This window comes from Callorhinus ursinus, unplaced genomic scaffold (assembly GCF_003265705.2).
Source record: "Callorhinus ursinus isolate GAN/ISIS: 27379988/994484 unplaced genomic scaffold, GSC_fseal_2.0 scaffold25, whole genome shotgun sequence".
In the NCBI taxonomy this organism is placed as follows: domain Eukaryota; kingdom Metazoa; phylum Chordata; class Mammalia; order Carnivora; family Otariidae; genus Callorhinus; species Callorhinus ursinus.
The window spans coordinates 41,181,255-41,199,861 of NW_027397087.1; the positions used below are offsets into that span (position 1 = coordinate 41,181,255).

An 18,607-nucleotide genomic window follows, 5' to 3' on the forward strand; every position below is an offset into this window, starting at 1 on the left:
ACACTTCTCAGCGCTCACCATAGCACATACCCTCCCCAATGTCTATCACCCAGCCACCCCATCCCTCCCACCCCCCACCACTCCAGCAACCCTCAGTTTGTTTCCTGAGGTTAAGAAGTCCTCATATCAGTGAGGTCATAAATACATGTCTTTCTCTGATTGACTTATTTCACTCAGCATAACACCCTCCAGTTCCAGCCACGTCATTGCAAATGGCAAGATCTCATTCCTTTTGATGGCTCCATAATATTCCATTATATATATGTATATATATGTATATATATATATATATACAAATATATATACATACCACGTCTTCTTTATCCATTCATCTGTCGATGGACATCTTGGCTCTTTCCACAGTTTGGCTATCGTGGACATTGCTGCTATAAACATCAGGGTGCACACACCCCTTCGGATCCCTCCATTTGGTCTCTGGGGTAAATGCCCAGTAGTGCAATTGCTGGATCAAATGGTAGCTCTATTTTCAACTTTTTGAGGAACCTCCATACTTTTTTCCAGAGTGGTTGCACCAGCTTGCATTCCCACCAACAGTAGAGGGTTCCCCTTTCTCTGCATCTCCTCCAACATCTGTCGTTTCCTGACTCGTTAATTTTAGCTATTCTGACTGGTGTGAGGTAGTATCTCACTGAGGTTTTGATTTGGATTTCCCTGATGCCAAGCGATGTTGAGCACTTTCTCATGAGTCTGTTGGCCATTTGGATGTCTTCTTTGGAAAAATGTCTGTCCATGACTTCTGCCCATTTCTTCATTGGATTATTTGTTCTTTGGGTGTTGAGTTTGATAAGTTCTTTATAGATTTTGGATACTAGCCCTTTATCTGATATGTCATTTGCAAATATCTTCTCCCATTCTGTCGGTTGCCTTTTGTTTTTGTGGACTGTTTCCTTTGCTGTGCAGAAACTTATTAACTTAATGAAATCCCAATAGTTCATTTTTGCCCTTCTTTCCCTTGCCTTTTGCGATGTTTCTAGGAAGAAGTTGCTGCGGCTGAGGTCGAAGAGGTTGCTGCCTGTGTTCTCCTTTAGGATGTTGATGGACTCCTGTCTCACATTTAGGTCTTTCAAACATTTTGAGTCTATTTTTGTGTGTGGTGTAAGGAAATGGTCGAGTTTCATTCTTCTGCATGTGGCTGTCCAATTTTCCCAACACCATTTGTTGAAGAGATTGTCTTTTTTCCATTGGACATCTTTCCTGCTTTGTCAAAGATTAGTTGACCATAGAGTTGAGGGTCCATTTCTGGATTCTCTCTTCTGTGCCACTGATCTATGTGTCTGTTTTTGTGCTAGTACCATACTCTCTTGATGATGACAGCTTTGTAATAGAGCTGGAAGTCCGGAATTGTGATGCCACCAGCTTTGCTTTTCTTTTTTCAACATTCCTCTGGCTATTCGGGGTCTCTTCTGGTTCCATACAAATTGTAGGATTATTTGTTCCATTTCTTTGAAAAAAGTGGATGGTATTTTGATGGGGATTGCGTTGAATGTGTAGGTTGCTCTAGGTAGCATTGACATCTTCACAATATTTGTTCTTCCAATCCATGAGCATGGAACTTTTTTCCCTTTCTTTGTGTCTTCCTCAATTTCTTTCATGAGTATTTTATAGTTTTCTGAGTACAGATCCTTTGCTTCTTTGGTTAGATTTATTCCTAGGTATCTTATGGTTTTGGCTGCAATAGAAATGGGATCAACTCCTTAATTTCTCTTTCTTCTGTCTTGTTGTTGGTGTATAGGAATGGCACTGATTTCTGTGCATTGATTTTATATCCTGCCACTTTACTGAATTCCTGTATGAGTTCTAGCAGTTTTGGGGTCGAGTCTTTTGGGTTTTCCACATAAAGTATCCTATCATCTGCAAAGAGTGACAGTTTGACTTCCTCTTTGACAATTTGGATGCCTTTGATTTCTTTTTGTTGTCTGATTGCTGTGGCTAGGACTTCTAATACTATGTTGAATAGCAGTGGTGATAGTGGACATCCCTGCCACGTTCCTGACCTTAAGGGGAAAGCTCTCAGTTTTTCCCTATTGAGAATGATATTCGCTGTAGGTTTTTCATAGATGGCTTTTATGATATTGAGGTGTGTACCCTCTATCCCTATACTCTGAAGAGTTTTGATCAAGAAAGGATGCTGTACTTTGTCAAATGCTTTTTCTGCACCTATTGAGAGGATCATATGATTCTTGTTCTTTCTTTTGTTAATATATTGTATCACGTTGATTGATTTGCAGATGTTGAACCAACCTTGTAGCCCGGGAATAAATCCCACTTGGTCGTGGTGAATAATCCTTTTAATGTACTGTTGGATCCTATTAGCTAGTATTTTGGTGAGAATTTTTGCATCCATGTTCATCCAGGATATTGGTCTGTAATTCTCCTTTTTGTTGGGGTCTTTGTCTGGTTTTGGGATCAAGGTAATTGTGGCTTCATAAAACGAGTTTGGAAGTTTTCCTTCCATTTCTATTTTTGAGAACAGTTTCAGGAGAATAGGTATTAATTCTTCTTTAAATCTTTGGTAGAATTCCCCTGGGAAGCCCTCTGGCTCTGGACTCTTGTTTTTTGGGAGATTTTTGATGACTGCTTCAATTTCCTTAGTAACCAGTAATGAAATGGGTCTGTTCCAACATAGGTCTGTTCAGGTTTTTTATTTCTTCCTGATTCAGTTTTGGTAGTTGATACATCTCTGGGAATGCATCCATTTCTTCCAGGTTATCTAATTTGCTGGCATATCTAATGTCCGTATTGAGTAGGTCCCTGGCAGACTGTACTACCTCTTGTTCTTTTTGTTGAGGTGATTTTTTCCATCTTGTAATTTTGTCCAGAGTAGAATAGATGAATGAGAGAACAAAATGCTAACAGGGTAATAACATCCCCATAAAATATACTCTAAATAAATCAGAAAAGACCTGAAACCATGGGAAAAGAAAGGGAAAGAGAAAAAAGAAAGAGAAAAAAAAGAAAAAGAAAAGGATAAAAACAAATGAAAACAGAACAAAACAAAAAAAGCAGAATATGATCAAATACATTCAGGCTGGTGCATAGATCAGTGCCACACACTAGATTTTGGGTGTATTTTGGTCTGTTAGAAGAAAGTGTCTCCCAAAATTTTAAGGAAAGAAAGACTTATATATGTACAAAATAAGGGTTGATATGATGAAGGGATATAATATGAGTATAAAGATGAAAATTATAAAAAATTTTATAAAAGGAATTGATAAGTTTGAAAAAAGAAAGAAGAGTATTTAAAAAAAAAAGAAAGAAAGAAAGAAAAGAAAGGGAGAGAATGTGATCAGGCAGGAGACTAGAACAAAGCCATACCCTAGAGATTTAGGGTATATTTTGATCTGTTAGAAGAAACTGTATCTCAAAATTTTAAAGGGAGAACAACTTATATATATATGCCAAAAATAAGGGTAACTACTATGAAGGGATAAAGTATGACTCTAAAAATGAAAAATAAATAATATTTTTTTAAAAAAGGGATTGATAAGATGTTGGTTGAAAAAGGGAAAAAGAAAAATTAAAAAAAAAAAGCTAAAAAATATTAACTTTGAAAAACTAATGAATCATGGTAAAAAAGCCATGAATTCTATGTGCAGTATTCCCCTAGCGCTGGAGTTCTGCCGTTCTAATCGATCAGTAAACTTGGTTTTGGCTGGCTATTTGTGCTGATCTTCTGGGGGAGGGGCCTGTTGCCGTGGTTCCCAAATGTCTTTGCCGGAGGTGGAATTGCCCCACCCTTGCCCGTCTGGGCTAAGTAATCTGCTTGGGTTTGCTCTCGGGAGCTTTTGTTCTCTGCAAGTATTTGGTACAGCTTTGGAGGACAAGAGTGAAAATGGCGGCCTCCTAATCTCCACCCCTGAGGAGCCAAGAACTCGGGGCCCCGCTCCTCAGTGCGCCCCCAGAGAAAAGCAATCACTCCCGTCTCCCCGGTCTCCGGCCGCACTCTGTGCTCACCCAGCCTGTGAGCCAGCGTTTCTATCTCTGGCACCCAACTCGGTGTGGAGTCTCCAAACTCAGCAGATCCCTGCGGTGTGCTCCTGCGCTGCTCCTCCCGGGGGAGAAAGGGGAGTCTCCCCGGATCTGCCGCTTGTTGGGTCCCTGCTGGAGGAGCAGTGGCCCGACTGGGCCAGAAATCACAGTTTATGGCAACCCCGAGCTGAAAGCCCGTGCCTCGGCTCCCTCTCTGCAGTCGGCTTTCCCACTCTGATACCTGGGAGCTCTGCCGCACTCAGGCACCCCCGGTCTTCCTGTGACCCTGAGGATCCTGAGACCACACTGTCCCGCGAGGGTTCCACCCCCAGCTTAGCCACTGGAGCGACGTCCCTCAGCGGAGCCAACTTCTAAAAGTTCCGATTTTGTGCTCCGCGGCTCTATCACTTGCCGGTAGTGGCTGACGGAGGCCCCCTCCCCCGCCATCTATCCTCTTGAATATGGCCTCGGAGTCACTTCTCCTCACGTCCTACCTTCCAGAAAGTGGTCGCTTTTCTGTTCAGAGATTTGTTGCTATTCTCTTCGATCTCCTGTTGAGTTCATAGGTGTTCAGAATGGTTTGATAATCTCAAAGAAATTATTCTTGGTATAAAAATTGTTGGTGCAGCTTATATAGGTGAAACAAAGTTGTTAATTAAACATCTAGCTCACCTTCAATTTCTTTTGCAAATTTGTGCCATTCAGTGTTGAACATCCATGAAGGTTAAAAATTCCATTTGAAAATTTTTGTAAGGAATCTTGGAATGTACTTTTATAAGCCTCTATTATTTGCTATCCGGAGGCTAGGAAACCAAGCCTAAGAAAGTAACTCTACCAGATTTCACTGATACTTCTATAAATTTGGATGAGTTCCTCTTGAAGTCCCCCAAATTTGCTAAAGTTCTTGGCCTTTCAGTAAGTGACTTCCTCACAACCTACCTGTAAAGCTTGAACCTGTAAGCCAGGTACCAGGCCCGTATTACCAGGTGGTTTTTGTAGATTTTGGATCTGTAAGTGAACTTTAGTTCTATAGAAATGTCTTGTCAATGAGAATTATTCTCAAATATGACAGTCCACGTAGGGGCTTGGTTGCTCAAATGATTAGCCCAGTTTTATCCTAATAATAAGGAGAATAGAGTTTTATTGGACACATGAAGATAACAATAATGCCATTAAGAGTAGGATGACTCAGTTTCTGAATTTGGGAGTCAGAGGATGCTCAATAAGAATCAGATATTTCAAAATATTTTCATTTAACAAAAGTACTATTTACTAAATTGTGTGATATTGACAGCTTAAGAAAGAGAAGGTTTTTTAATATCAGAAAAATAAATTACAATATTATCAATATTCTAAACAGATAACTACTCAGTTTTCCTTCGTCAGTTTATTCATTCCTGTGTTCCTCTGCATCTTGAGTTAGCAGTCTGCTTTCGCAAAGCTGTTTGCTTCTGAATTATAAAGAATCCTAGAAATCCTGATTCAATCCTATCATCTCAGAATATTATAACTAAGAATCTTTTTTTTTTTAAAGTGTCAAAAATTTCTAGTGAATGGTACATTTCTTGTCCATGAGGTTCTGGGTCTGTCCTTTTTGGTTTAGGATACAAACTGTGCCTTATAGCCTATAGCATTGCCTTCTGAAAAGCATCACATTAAAACAAAAACTATGTAGATGACAGATACTTAGTGGTTGTGGGTAATTTATTTTAGTAACCAATAATGTCAGAATGGAGAAAGGTAAAATTCTCTATTGGAACCTATAAGAATTTCAGTTCAGAGTTTTGATCTGTATTTGCCCTGAGATTAAAAACATATTGTGTATAGCAAAGGCATTGATAAATCTCCAGGAGATTCTGGAGATTTTTGTTCAATGTGTTAGTATTATAATTATTTCAATCATCTCTGTTTCTGTAAGGTAAAAGACAAAAAAAGTGCGATTTTTTCAGGGTTCTCTGGGAATTCTCAAAGATAGTTTTAGATGGGTAAAAGATAAACTGAAAATTTTATTTTTTCTATATTTAGGATCTAATTTTGGGAAAGCAAAATCAAAACAGTTGCCAGAGGAGATTTGGGCACTTGATTAATATAGTTTCAAAGGTACCTAAGAAACCATACTTGGTTACCTTTTTAGTTGAAAGGGACAAAATAAAATTTACTTTGCATGTTTTGTCCATCATTATGCTTTCTCATATTCTAGACCAAACTGACCCTTGCTTTAGTTATCCCTAGTTCTCTCTCATGGGTTCTGCCAGTTCAAACCACTTTTATAATAACATTAAGATGTTATTTATAATATGCTGTGTGGTTATCATTCTTTTCTTCAATGAATCAATAACTATTTTTAAAAATTTAACTATTCAATTTTCAACATAGTAAATACCAATAATTCTACCCAGGTAAACAGAAACTCTGGAGTCCTTAGTAAGGCCGAGAGTCCTTTGATTTGGAGACCAAAAAACCTGGAAACTGCTTTCAGGTGCTTTCAAACAGAACTACTCTTTTTCCTTGAAAAACAAAAGTGTACACACAGTTGTATTTCTCTGTCACAGTTTTTCCTAGTATAGTCTTCTTACTCATATCAATTATAGTTTTCACCTAAGTAACTAACTTATACGTCATAGAGAAAACTGAGGGATGGGAAGTTTAGAGCTGTCTAAAATATACAAGCAATTTAGTAGATATGCAAAACTCATGCTGCACATAATACAACTTTTTACTGCCACATTCCTCCCCCCCTTTTAATCTCCCATGTTGTTATTGATTACATTAATAATATTTCTAGCAAAAACAAGTAACAAGGTCAGTAATTGAATTCACATTGATGGGTTTCATTTTGACCCATTAGCCAATTTGGAAAAAAGCCATATGACTCATAGGGATTAAATGTAAAACCTTTCCATATATATACAATGGAATAGTATTCAGCCATCAAAAAGGAATGAAATCTTGTCATTTGCAATGATATGTATAGAACTAGGGGGTATTATGCTAAGTGAAATAAGTCAGTCAGAGAAAGAGAAATACCCTATGATTTCACTCATGTGGAATTTAAGAAACAGAACAGATGAACATAGGGGAAGGAAAGGAAAAAGAAAATAACATAAATACAGACAGAGAGGCAAACCATGAAAAACTAGTCTCTTAATTCTAGGAAACAAACTGAGGATTGCTGGAGGGGAGGTGGGTGGTGGGTGGAGTAATTGGCTGAAGGGCATTAAGGAGGGCACTTGATGTAATGAGCACTGGGTGTTGTATGCAACTGAGGAATCACTAAATTCTACCCCTGAAACTAATAATACATTAGATCTTAACTAACTTGAATTTAAATTAAAAAAAAAGGAAAACCTTTTCTTGCAGCATATACTATTTTTTAACACAATGGCTCTAAAACTCCAAACAGATGTCAAACGCAAACTACAATTTCCAGGACACTCATTTTAATTAAGACTATCACATAGACTTATCTCTTACATTTTTAAAAATAATTTATATAGTTATTGAAATGTATATCCTTTAACTATTGGGCAGGAAAACTGAAAACACAGCTGTGAGAATTATACTCCACAGTAAATACTTTTGTACTTGTACTGAATTCTCATGTCACTGAGAACCTTAACCTAGTCTAAGACAGTTGAGATAACTTACAACTCTCACTTTTTTGGGAACATTTTTTGGTACTTCAGTCAGGGGCTGAGGGAATTTTATTCTAAAATTAGGGCTCGAATTTAAACTTCCAACACTCCCATCCCCAGGTAACACAATTAAGAATATTCAGAAACCCTGATACCTCTTAGATCTTCAACATTTCAGAGTTAGGCCTGATAAGTCACATTTGAAAAATAATGACTAATATAGAAATTAATGGTCTATACTGATCTTTAGGTTTTATATTTACAGTATTGTCCAGGAAAAATTAAATGAAAAATGTTATACCAATTATTTTCCAAGGTCTATTTGAGATGTCTGCTTATTAAGACTTATAGCTATCCAAAGGTAAACGATTGCCCTCTAAGATTATACTACTTCATGTAGAGCTAATAGTAAAGTACATCAACCCAAATCTTATGAAAGCAGCACATCCTTAGCAGTAATTAATATGTAAAAAGTATCAACATTAGTGATTTGAATATAAAAATTTATTTTTAAGTCAAAATATGTAACAAAACCTACAGAAAGGAGAGGAGTCCAAGATGGTGGAGGAGTAGGAGGAGACCTTAATTTTGTCTTGTCCCAGGAATTCAGCTAGACGGCTATCAAATCATTCTGAACACCTATGTACTCAACTAGAGATCTAAGAAAAGAATAGCTACAACACTACAAACAGAAAAGCAACCACTTTCTGCAAGAATGACAAGACGGAAAAACTCACTTCAAAAAAGAGAACAAGAGGCAGTACTGACTGCCAGGGACCTAATCAGTGTGGACATAAGTGAGATGTCGGAACTAGAGTTCAGAATAACGTTTATAAAGATACTAGCTGGGCTTGAAGAAAGCATAGAAGACACTAGAGAATCTCTTTCTGGAGAAATAAAAGAACTAAAATCTAACCAAGTTGAAACCAGAAAGGCCGTTAATGGGAAGCAATAATAAATGCAGGCTCTAACTACTAGGGTAAGTGAGGCAGAAGAGAGAATTAGTGATATAGAAGACCAAACGATGGAGAATAAAGGAGCTGAGAAAAAGAGAGGTAAACAACTACTGGATCACAAGAGGAGAATTCAAGCAATAAAGTGAAACCATATTAGAATAATTGGGATCCCAGAAGAAGAGGAAAGAGAGAGGGTCAGAAGGTATATTGGAGCAAATTATAGTGGTGAACTTCCTTACTCTGGGGAAGGGAACAGGCATCAAAGTCCAGGAGGCACAGAGAACCCCCCCTCCTCAAAATCAAAAACAGGTCAGCACCCCAGCAAATAATAGTGAAACTTGCAAATCTTAGAGACAAAGAGAAAATCCTGAAAGCAGCTTGGGACAAGAGGTCCGAAACCTACAACAGTAGAAACATTAGTTGGCAGCAGACCTATCCACAGAGACCTGGCAGGACAGAAAGTACTGGTATGATATATTCAGGGTGCTAAATGAGAAAAATATGCAGCCAAGAGTGCTTTATCCAGCTAAGATGTCATTCAAAAAAGGAGTGATAAAAATCTTCCACGACAAACAGAAACTTAAAGAATTTGCGATCACCAAACCAGCCCTGCAAGAAATATTAAAAGGGATCCTCTAAGCAAAGAGAGAGCTCAAAGTAACATATACCAGAAAGGAACAGAGACAATATACAGAAACAGTGACTTTAGAGGTAATACAATGGCATTAAATTCATATCTTTCAGTAGTTACTCTGAGTGTAAATGGACTAAATGCCCTGATCAAAAAACACAGGGTATCAGATTGAATAAAAAAGCAAGACCCATCAGTATGCTGTCTGCAAGAGACTCATTTTAGACCCAAAAACACCTCCAGATTCAAAGTGAGGGAGTGGAAAACCATTTATCATGCTAATGGACATCAAAAGAAAGCTGGGGTGGCAATCCTTATATCAGACAAATTAGATTTTAAAACAAAGACTACAATAAGAGATGAGAAAGGACATTATGTCATACTTAAAAGGTCAATCCAACAAGAAGATCTAAGAATTGTAAATATTTATGCCCCTAACATGGGAGTAGCCAAATATATGAGCCAATTAATAACAAAATCAAAGAAACACATCAATAATAATAGATGTGGATGGAACTAGAGGGTATTATGCTAAGCAAAATAAGTCAATCAGAGAAAGACAATTATCATATGATCTTACTGATATGTGGAATTTGAGAAGGCAGAGGATCATAGGGGAAAAATGAAGACGAAACCAGAGAGTGAGACAAACCATAAGAGACTCTTTTTTACATATATATATATTTTATTTTATTATGTTAGTCACCATACAATACATCATTAGTTTTTGATATAGTGATCCATGATTCATTGTTTTCATATAACACCCAGTGCTCCATGCAATACGTGCCCTCCTTAATATGCATCACTGGGCTAACCCATCCCCTCATCCCCCTCATAAAGACTCTTAATCTCAGGAAACAAACTGAGGTTTGCTGGAGTGAGGGGGTGGGAGGGATGGAGTGGTTGGGTTATGGACACTGGGATGGGTATGTGCTATGGTGAGTGCTACGAATTGTGTAAGACTGATGAATCACAGACCTGTATCCCTGAAGCAAATAATACATTGTATGTTAATAAAAGAAAAATGTGCAGAAAACATGAACAGACATTTCTGCAAAGAAGACATCCAAATGGCCAACGGGCACATGAAAAGGTGCTCAACATCACTCAGCATCAGGGAAATACAAATAAAAATCACAATGAGATACCACCTCACATCAGTCAGAATGGCTAAAATTAAAGGTCAGGAAATGACAGATGTTGGTAAGAATGTGGAGAAAGGGGAACCCTCTTACACTATTGGTGGGAATGCAAGGATGTGCAGCCACTCTGGAAAACAATATGGAAGTTCCTCAGAAAGTTGAAATAGAGCTACCCTAGGACACAGCAATTGCACTACTAGGTATTTACCTGAAAGATACAAATGTAGTGATCTGATGGCACACCTGCACCCCAATGTTCATAGCAGCTTGTCCACAATGGCCAGACTATGGAAAGAGCCCATATATCCATCGACAGATGAATGGATAAAGAAGATGTGGTATATATATATACAATGGAATATTATGCAACCATCAAAAAATGAAATCTTGCCATTTGCAATGACATGAGTGGAACTAGAGAGTATTACGCTAAGTGAAATAAGTCAACCAGAGAAAGACAATTATCATATGATCTCACTGATATGTGGAATTTAAGAAACAATACAGAGGATCATAGAAAAGAGGAAAAAATAAAACAAGGAAACCAGAGAAGTAGACAAACCATAAGAAACTCTTAATCATAGAATACAAACTGAAGGTTGCTGGAGGGGTGGGGAAGTAGAGGGATCAGGTAACTGGGTGATGACATCAAGGAGGGCATGCAATGGAATGAGCACTGGGTATTTCTGTACCTCTGAAAACAACAATACATTATATGTTAATTAATTGAATTTAAATAAAACAAATTTTTAAAAACCTACAGAAAGCAAATTTTCCCATCACAATCTATTGCCTTACAAAATAATATTTTGAAAATACATTCCTTCAGGGGCGCCTGTGTGGCTCAGTCAGTTAAGCAGCTGCCTTCGGCTCAGGTCATGATCCCAGTGTCCTGGGATCGAGCCCTGCATGGGGCTCCCTGCTCAGCAGAGAGTCTGCTTCTCCCTTTCCCTCTGCCTGCCTGCTGCTCCCCCTGTTTGTGGTTTCTTTCACTATCTCTCTCTCTTTGTCATATAAATAAATAAAATCTTAAAAAAAAAACACATTCCTTCAGTCATTATAGAGTTCCTAAAATACAAAAGAAATTAAATTTGTAAGAAATTCCAGTAGAACAGACAGTGTTGTCAGGACTTACACGTTGGTGGTTATGCTTTGATACATTCTGTGCCATCTACCTCCACCCATGCCACCTTACTCATAGTAACCTCTACTGCCTCCACCACCATGACCATAACTACCCAAGCCACCTTGAGTACCATATCCTCCATTGTAATTTTTACATATTCTCATTCTTCAAACGGATCCATAACCTCCCTGATTATCCATTCCTTCTCTGCCATAGCCTCCCATTCCAGAACCTTCCTTTCCAGACCTGCCTCCAGGAGAATTCAAGAAAAGTTCAATGTATCAATGTTGCATGTTATTCTTATCTTTAGACATGGTGGCTACAGCATCTTCATGTGTCACAAATTCTATGTCTCCTTCTGTTGCTCTGCCATCAGCTGCCATATTGGTAGGCATTGTATTGGATTTAGTGCTGAGAAGAAATTCACAATGTCATTTTCAGCTGCATGAATAGGTGATCCTCTCATTGATACAAAATGACCACCATTACCAGCTCTGCCATAGCCATGTCCTCCCATACCTCTTCCATCTGTCATTCTGTCATCAAAGCCATCATTTCTATAGCCATAATTATTATAGCCACCATAGTCATCAACACCTCCATAACTGCCATCATATCCATCCCCTCCTGGTGGCATTCTGTCATACATACTTCCCTGCCCAGCTCTATAATACCCACCTTTTCCTCCTATTGGTCTTATGGTCCTGATGGCTAGCCCACCAATCTTCTTGGTGGATCATAAAATCCTTGATTTCATTCCTGCCATTTCTGAAGATCTCAATATACCTGTGCCCTATTCTTTTTTTTTTTTTTAAAGATTTTATTTGTTTATTTGAGAGAGAGAGAATGAGAGACAGAGAGCACGAGAGGGAAGAGAGTCAGAGGGAGAAGCAGACTCCCCGCCGAGCAGGGAGCCCAATGCAGGACTCGATCCCGGGATTCCAGGATCATGACCTGAGCCGAAGGCAGTCGCTTAACCAACTGAGCCACCCAGGCGCCCCACCTGTGCCCTATTCTTTCCTTGTGTTTCCCTAGAGCATTTTCTGCTGTCTCCTTTGAAGCAAATTGCAGGAAGGCCTCCTTGTGCTTCTCTCCTGGTAGTCCATCCTCAGTGTTACTCCATTTGGCATGATTTTCAACCATTGAAAGGACTGAACTTTTTCTTCTTTGCTGCAATCAAATGGCAGTCCAAGTTGTACCATCCCATCACTAGCATGATTTGGACTATTATGTGTCATAACCCAATCCATCTCAGTCATGTTTGATTTAAATGCCTGTCAGGCAACAGTAGCACTGACTCCAGTGCTTGCAGGGTCCAGTCGTGAAGAGGAATAAGTGGCTCTTTTCATGGAGCACTGGCACAACTTTATCCCAACCATTTCCATTGGTGGCCCACATGCATCCTTTATGTGACTTCTTAAAATTGTAAAAATAAGTATGTTCATTAATATGGTCCAAAGCTATAACCTTAAGCAAAAGTAGCTTAGGGGCACCTGAGTGGCTCAGTCGTTAAGAGTCTGCCTTCGGCTCAGGTCATGATCCCAGGGTCCTGGGGTCGAGCCCCACATCAGGCTCCCTGCTCGGCGGGAAGCCTGCTTCTCCCTCTCCCACTCCCCCTGCTTGTGTTCCTGCTCTTGCTCTCTCTCTCTGCCAAATAAATAAATAAAATCTTTAAAAAAACAAAAACAAAAAAGTAACTTAAAGATTAAGGGCTTAATGGATATTATTTAATTCAATTTAATATCAGTCTAAGGCTTTAAGAAACCTTGGATATGATCTACTATAAAATGTAAATACTATAAAACATTATGATTGAAATAAGATATTTGTCAGATCAGTTATCCAACTCAGTTGAACACAGTTTTATGTTTTTCCTAGATTTTAATAATGTGCAGGAGTACTATTAACTTATTTAATCAGTAAACCTGTATTAAGTTTAGGGAAAACAAACCCTAGTAGAATAAGATATATTTAAAGTTATATTTAACAGTGACAAAAGGTATAGCTGTTTTTATTAAGCCAAAGTCCTAAGTTAGTTTTGTTTACCACAAATTTACTAATATGAACTTGGATTCTTCAAATATTTTTTATTGTCACTGGAAGTAATTTTATATAAGTTTAGCACATTAAAATCATCAGAGGTTCACTTTCCTATTCTGGAAATTTTAGGAATATTGAATTTATATAAGAGCTTATTTATCTCTTTAAGTCAATTTGAACAGAACTTTAAGAAACTCTGGAGACAGGAAGACATTTCATACTCACTGAGAGGTAAAAACCTTTCTATGTGATAGAAATGGAGAGAACTTATATCTTCAGATCTATAACTTTGGCAAAGGTCAAGAGTCAACAGAAACATAAAATTTTACTCATAAATAACAAAGAGGTATTCTCCTTCCCAGTGCATATGAAATTTTTAATTGAATTGAACCTAAAATTTTAATAAAATCCAACAAACCAGATGCCCTGTCATCTTTCACCTAATAGAGAATAGATCCCTGTCATCCATTTACAGAGATCATCAGATTATGAAACTCTAAAACCAAACTACTTATCAGTGTTCTTACTAATGGAAAATAACAGTAGTAAGTGAACCACCACCACCACCACCACAACAAAACCATAAAATTAGTAAATAGAGGAAAAAGCTAGAGAAACAGGGAGCCTGTAAATTTTAAGTTCTATTCTTGCTTGGAATTCACCTCTGGGAGCCAGGAAAAGACATGCCTGGGCTTTAGCTGTGTAGGAGGAGCACTTCTCTGGCAACTTTGTTTATCTAGCTCTGCTAGATGACTCCATCTCAGTGGAGGACCTTCAAAACTGGTAAAAAATAAATTTTTATGGAAGGAAATATGATTTCCTTAAAAATATAAAATTAATACATATCAAAGATATACTTAATTAATTAATGAGGGAACAGTAAGATGTTACAACTGACTCAAAGGAGAATTCAAACAACACACACATACAGGTGATCAGACATGTTGAAGTGAATTTGCAAATAGATATAGGTTAATATACACAGGGCAATGTGTTGTATTATTTGGATAAATTTATTTTGCATTAGAATAAGTTCTAAACAATATACAAAGTTGTAAAATAACTCAAATACAGTGAAAAGCACAGGCCCCTATCAAATCAGGTAACCCAAGAAGGTACATTAGACTGGACACCTAGTAGTCTTTTTTTCTTGTCTATTTCAGTCTTTCCCTAGAGAACAATTCAGGCAGCAGCCCTTTCTGGCTTTTGTCCTCTTGGCCAGTTTAGACAAATGTTAGCCAGCCCCTAATCTTTCAACCACCCATCTAGAACCTTCTAGATTCTTGGAGCAAGGTTAGGGGAATAGGGTTTGTCTGCACCTATCTTTGCTTCACTAGCTGGATGAGGCCTTTACTTGTTGCTTCACTTTCCTCCATCCATCTTGTAATCACCTTGGAGCCAAAATGCATAGTGTGGAGGTGGAGCTTTGTGATAGAAGGTTTAACTTGGCAAAGGGATATTTGTTGGAATAGTTACCCAGAGTGATTTAGTAAGCTCTGATTCCCTGAGCCTGATCACCAGAATTTTCCCAGAGGGGCATTCCAAGAAGTATCTGCCTACACAGCCACAAGCTCAGACCAGGGAAGGTCGCCGCTGCCTTGGCTGAGGCCAAGTTCCATCCCCTAACCACAGAGCAGCATTCCCACTGTTGGGTAGGTGGAGTCATCATTTGTCAGGTGATAAAAGACTGAATGCTATCTGAGAGGCTGTTTAAGGAGTACAAACATGGGTAATGTGCGAAAGGATAATTATTCAAAAGTAAAATGATTGAAGTTTGATGATTACTTACAATAGGAAAACGCAAGAAAACCAACATTTATCGTGCTTCTTCATTTGGCATGTTGCCTCATTTAATTATATATTTTATTTGTGTCTGTCAGCAGTTTTGCTGGGCCTCACTATATGTTTTATTAAACTCAGTTACCAAAAGGAATTGTCTGGATTTTATGAGTCATTTTATTAACCACAGAAAATTTTTAAAGTTTTTTTAAGGTCATTTGGTTATAAGATAGGGTGAGTCTTGGCACTCTTTATAAATAAGACTTCTGTCTTTTCATCTCTAAATTTACTGGAGGGTTGTGGTTCAAAGAAAAAAAGTTCAAATGCTACTGTGATATTAATCACAACAAAGTCCTCTTTACTTTGACTTTTGGCCATATACTTTGTTAAACAGCAGAATTTAGACTAATCTTTAGAACATTGTTACAAAGAGGAAATAACATCTTTGAAGCTTATAATAGAAGAACATTTGCAAATGCATAAAACAACTGCTCTTTTTAGCTATGCATTTTGTTAGCACTTTTCATAGTAATAACCTTACTTCTGATAAAGATTGTTCATTAGTATTCTCCACAGAAACAATTGATACATCTTTCTTGACTTTACCATACTTACGCGAAAAGTTATAAGAGGATAAATCCTGAAACTTCACATTTTTTCAGAGCAGACTCTATGCTTATCAAACATGGTGGGATATGGTTATGAAACAGTGGAAACATTCCTTCTCTCTTAGGTCTGCTTGTCGTCTGAGTTTGTCTTACTGATTTGTGTCATTTGTCCAAGAGTAGAAAACACTCTTCAGAATTAACTTGGGTTAGCTTATTGCTGTTCTAGGAAGCAGAGTGCCAATGAAAGACAACATATATCCTTCTTTAAATCTCCTTCATTTTCTTATTTGTTGCATAATAAAGTTATATCAGATTATGCATTTGCTTCTGAATTTTCACTACCCTTTTAGTGTCTTTATCATCCACCATTTCCATTGGAAGGCAGCTGAAAAATATCCCAGTTTCTCATCAGTAAGATTTTACTTTTAACATAGGAAGACCATGCAAAGTGACAACTGTGACTTTTGCCCAGCTCTAATACTTAACTTTTTTTGTCAGGAAGTGAACTGATGCTGGCTTCTCTTTGTCTTATTCCAAGTTGGGGCATGAGATTTTTCCCTGCATTAGAAGGTTGTTGAGACCTGAAGCCTGGGAAGGTAAGATCCCAGCATGAATACTATCCATTTAAAACTGTGGTTTAGTTGAGTGTCCGGTGATTTAAGAGCATCAGTCTTTCCAGCTGTAGTTTATAATCTCACTATTTGTTCACACGCTTCCTTTATTCATTGTGCTTTAGCTTGTTTCAGTGAATATAATGTTTCAAATTTTCAATGGTTTACTTAAGCTAAAAAAATAGCTTTTCACAATAAAACTACAATAATACTCTACAAAATAAAAAATGTGAATTATTCTTTGTGCAATGTTTTATCCATTTATATTCAGATATAATCTGTAGTCCATTTCAGCATATGAATTATGTGGTTAAAGTCAGTCTTGAAAGAATCTAATAGATTTTGCTTTTAACTTAGATTATACTTACACATTTGAAATATAGTAATTATTGGTATTTTATCGGGCTAATAATCATATAAATATGACATAAAATGCAATTTTTGCAGGATTGAATATTAGCTAAGTATTTGTAGGTAGTGTTAAGAATCTAGTAAATGCTTAGTGAAGTTACAGTTATGGGACTAGCTAATAAAAGAGGGAAGGGTCATGAATCAGTCTTCCTTTAACAGTTCTTTCTTCTAAAAATCTTGTAGGAGCTTTGTAGGATGTTGGCATGTTTGTGTATTTTTACATGTCCTAGACTACTAAAGAGATCCAAGCTCATGTTATCAGTTCATGTTTCTTGAACACTCAGTTTTATTTTATTTTTGTTTTTTTTTTTTTACCATTTTCATGGGTTTCAGATTGAACTTTGATTACTACAGAGGATTGGTTAAGTGTAAGTCAATTTTGGCATATGCAAATATTGTACTTCTACTTTCCAGAATAGATTATTCCAAGTAAAGTGATGTTGACATTGAGCCTCTATTTGGTTAGTGAACTATTCTATAATATAAACTTGTTTCTGAGAAATATAATAATAAACATAAACATAAACATTTATTAGTCGCCATGCTCTTAGTCTTTTCTGGTTATAATTTTTCTTAGGCATCATATTCTCTGTAGTCCAATATGGGATGTAAACATGGCCTTTATAAAGTCACTAATTTCAGTTTCACTGGTATAGTGTGTTTCACCATTCAGAGCACTTTTAGACATTGTTTGATTCTGATAATAACCTTATGAAATAGCTAAAGCAGGTGTTGTTATTTTTATTTTACAGAGTCTTAGAGAGTTTAAGTGACTTGCCCAAGGTCAGACAGCCAACAAGAACAAGTGTGGGGTCAAGAAATCAGTTTTTTCGAAAAACAAACTGAGGGTTCTAGAGGGGAGGGGGGTGGGGGGATGGGTTAGCCTGGGGATGGGTATTAAAGAGGGCACAATCTGCGTGGAGCACTGGGTGTGATGCAAAAACAATGAATCATGGAACACATCAAAAACTAATGATGTAATGTATGGTGATTAACATAACAATAAAAATTATTAAAAAAAAGAAATCAGTTTTTTCTACTTCACAGTTGAATACCCTTCTTTCCTTCCTTCCTTCCTTCCTTCCTTCCCTCCTTCCTTCCTTCCTTCCTTCCTTCCTTCCTCCCTTCCGATTTTATTTATTTGTTTGACAGAGAGAGAGAGAGCACAAGCAGGGGGAGCTGCAGGCAGAGGGAGAGGGAGAAGCGGACTCCCCGCAGAGCAGGGAGCCTGATGCAGGGCTGGATCCCAGGACCCTGGGATCATGACCTGAGCCGAAGGCAGTCACTTAACTGACTGAGCCACCCGGTGCCCCTACTCTTTCTTGAAGCTAAATGCACTGTATTTGTTTACATGATTAGAAACTTGGTTCTTTTATCATGGTAAAGGTCTCAAATGTGTAAAAACTTACCTTAAATGCCGTAGAAGCTAATGAATTTATTTCATGTCCAGTGTACTGAACATAGCCTCTGTGGTTAGGGACAGATTATTGGTGGTATTCAGCCAGAAAACCAATACATATGGCTTGTATTCTGAGTTTGGGAATTTCTCACCTAGGTGAGCATTTATGTCTATTCCAGCATTCATCTTTCAATTCCAGGAGAATGTACATGATCCTTAGTGCTTGGTGTTCACCTCATCAGGTGTCACAACTCTTTGCTACTTGGTGGTCTGTGC

General features: G+C 37.7%; 1 protein-coding gene and 1 pseudogene across 1 annotated transcript in view; one reads left to right on the forward strand and one right to left on the reverse strand.

Annotated features, from left to right (window-relative positions):
• NRG4 (neuregulin 4) overlaps window positions 1-18,607 on the forward strand; it is a 47,820-nt gene that overhangs the window by 14,011 nt on the left and 15,202 nt on the right. The window lies entirely within an intron of this gene.
• On the reverse strand, window positions 11,549-18,542 carry LOC112832865 (heterogeneous nuclear ribonucleoprotein H3-like; annotated as a pseudogene).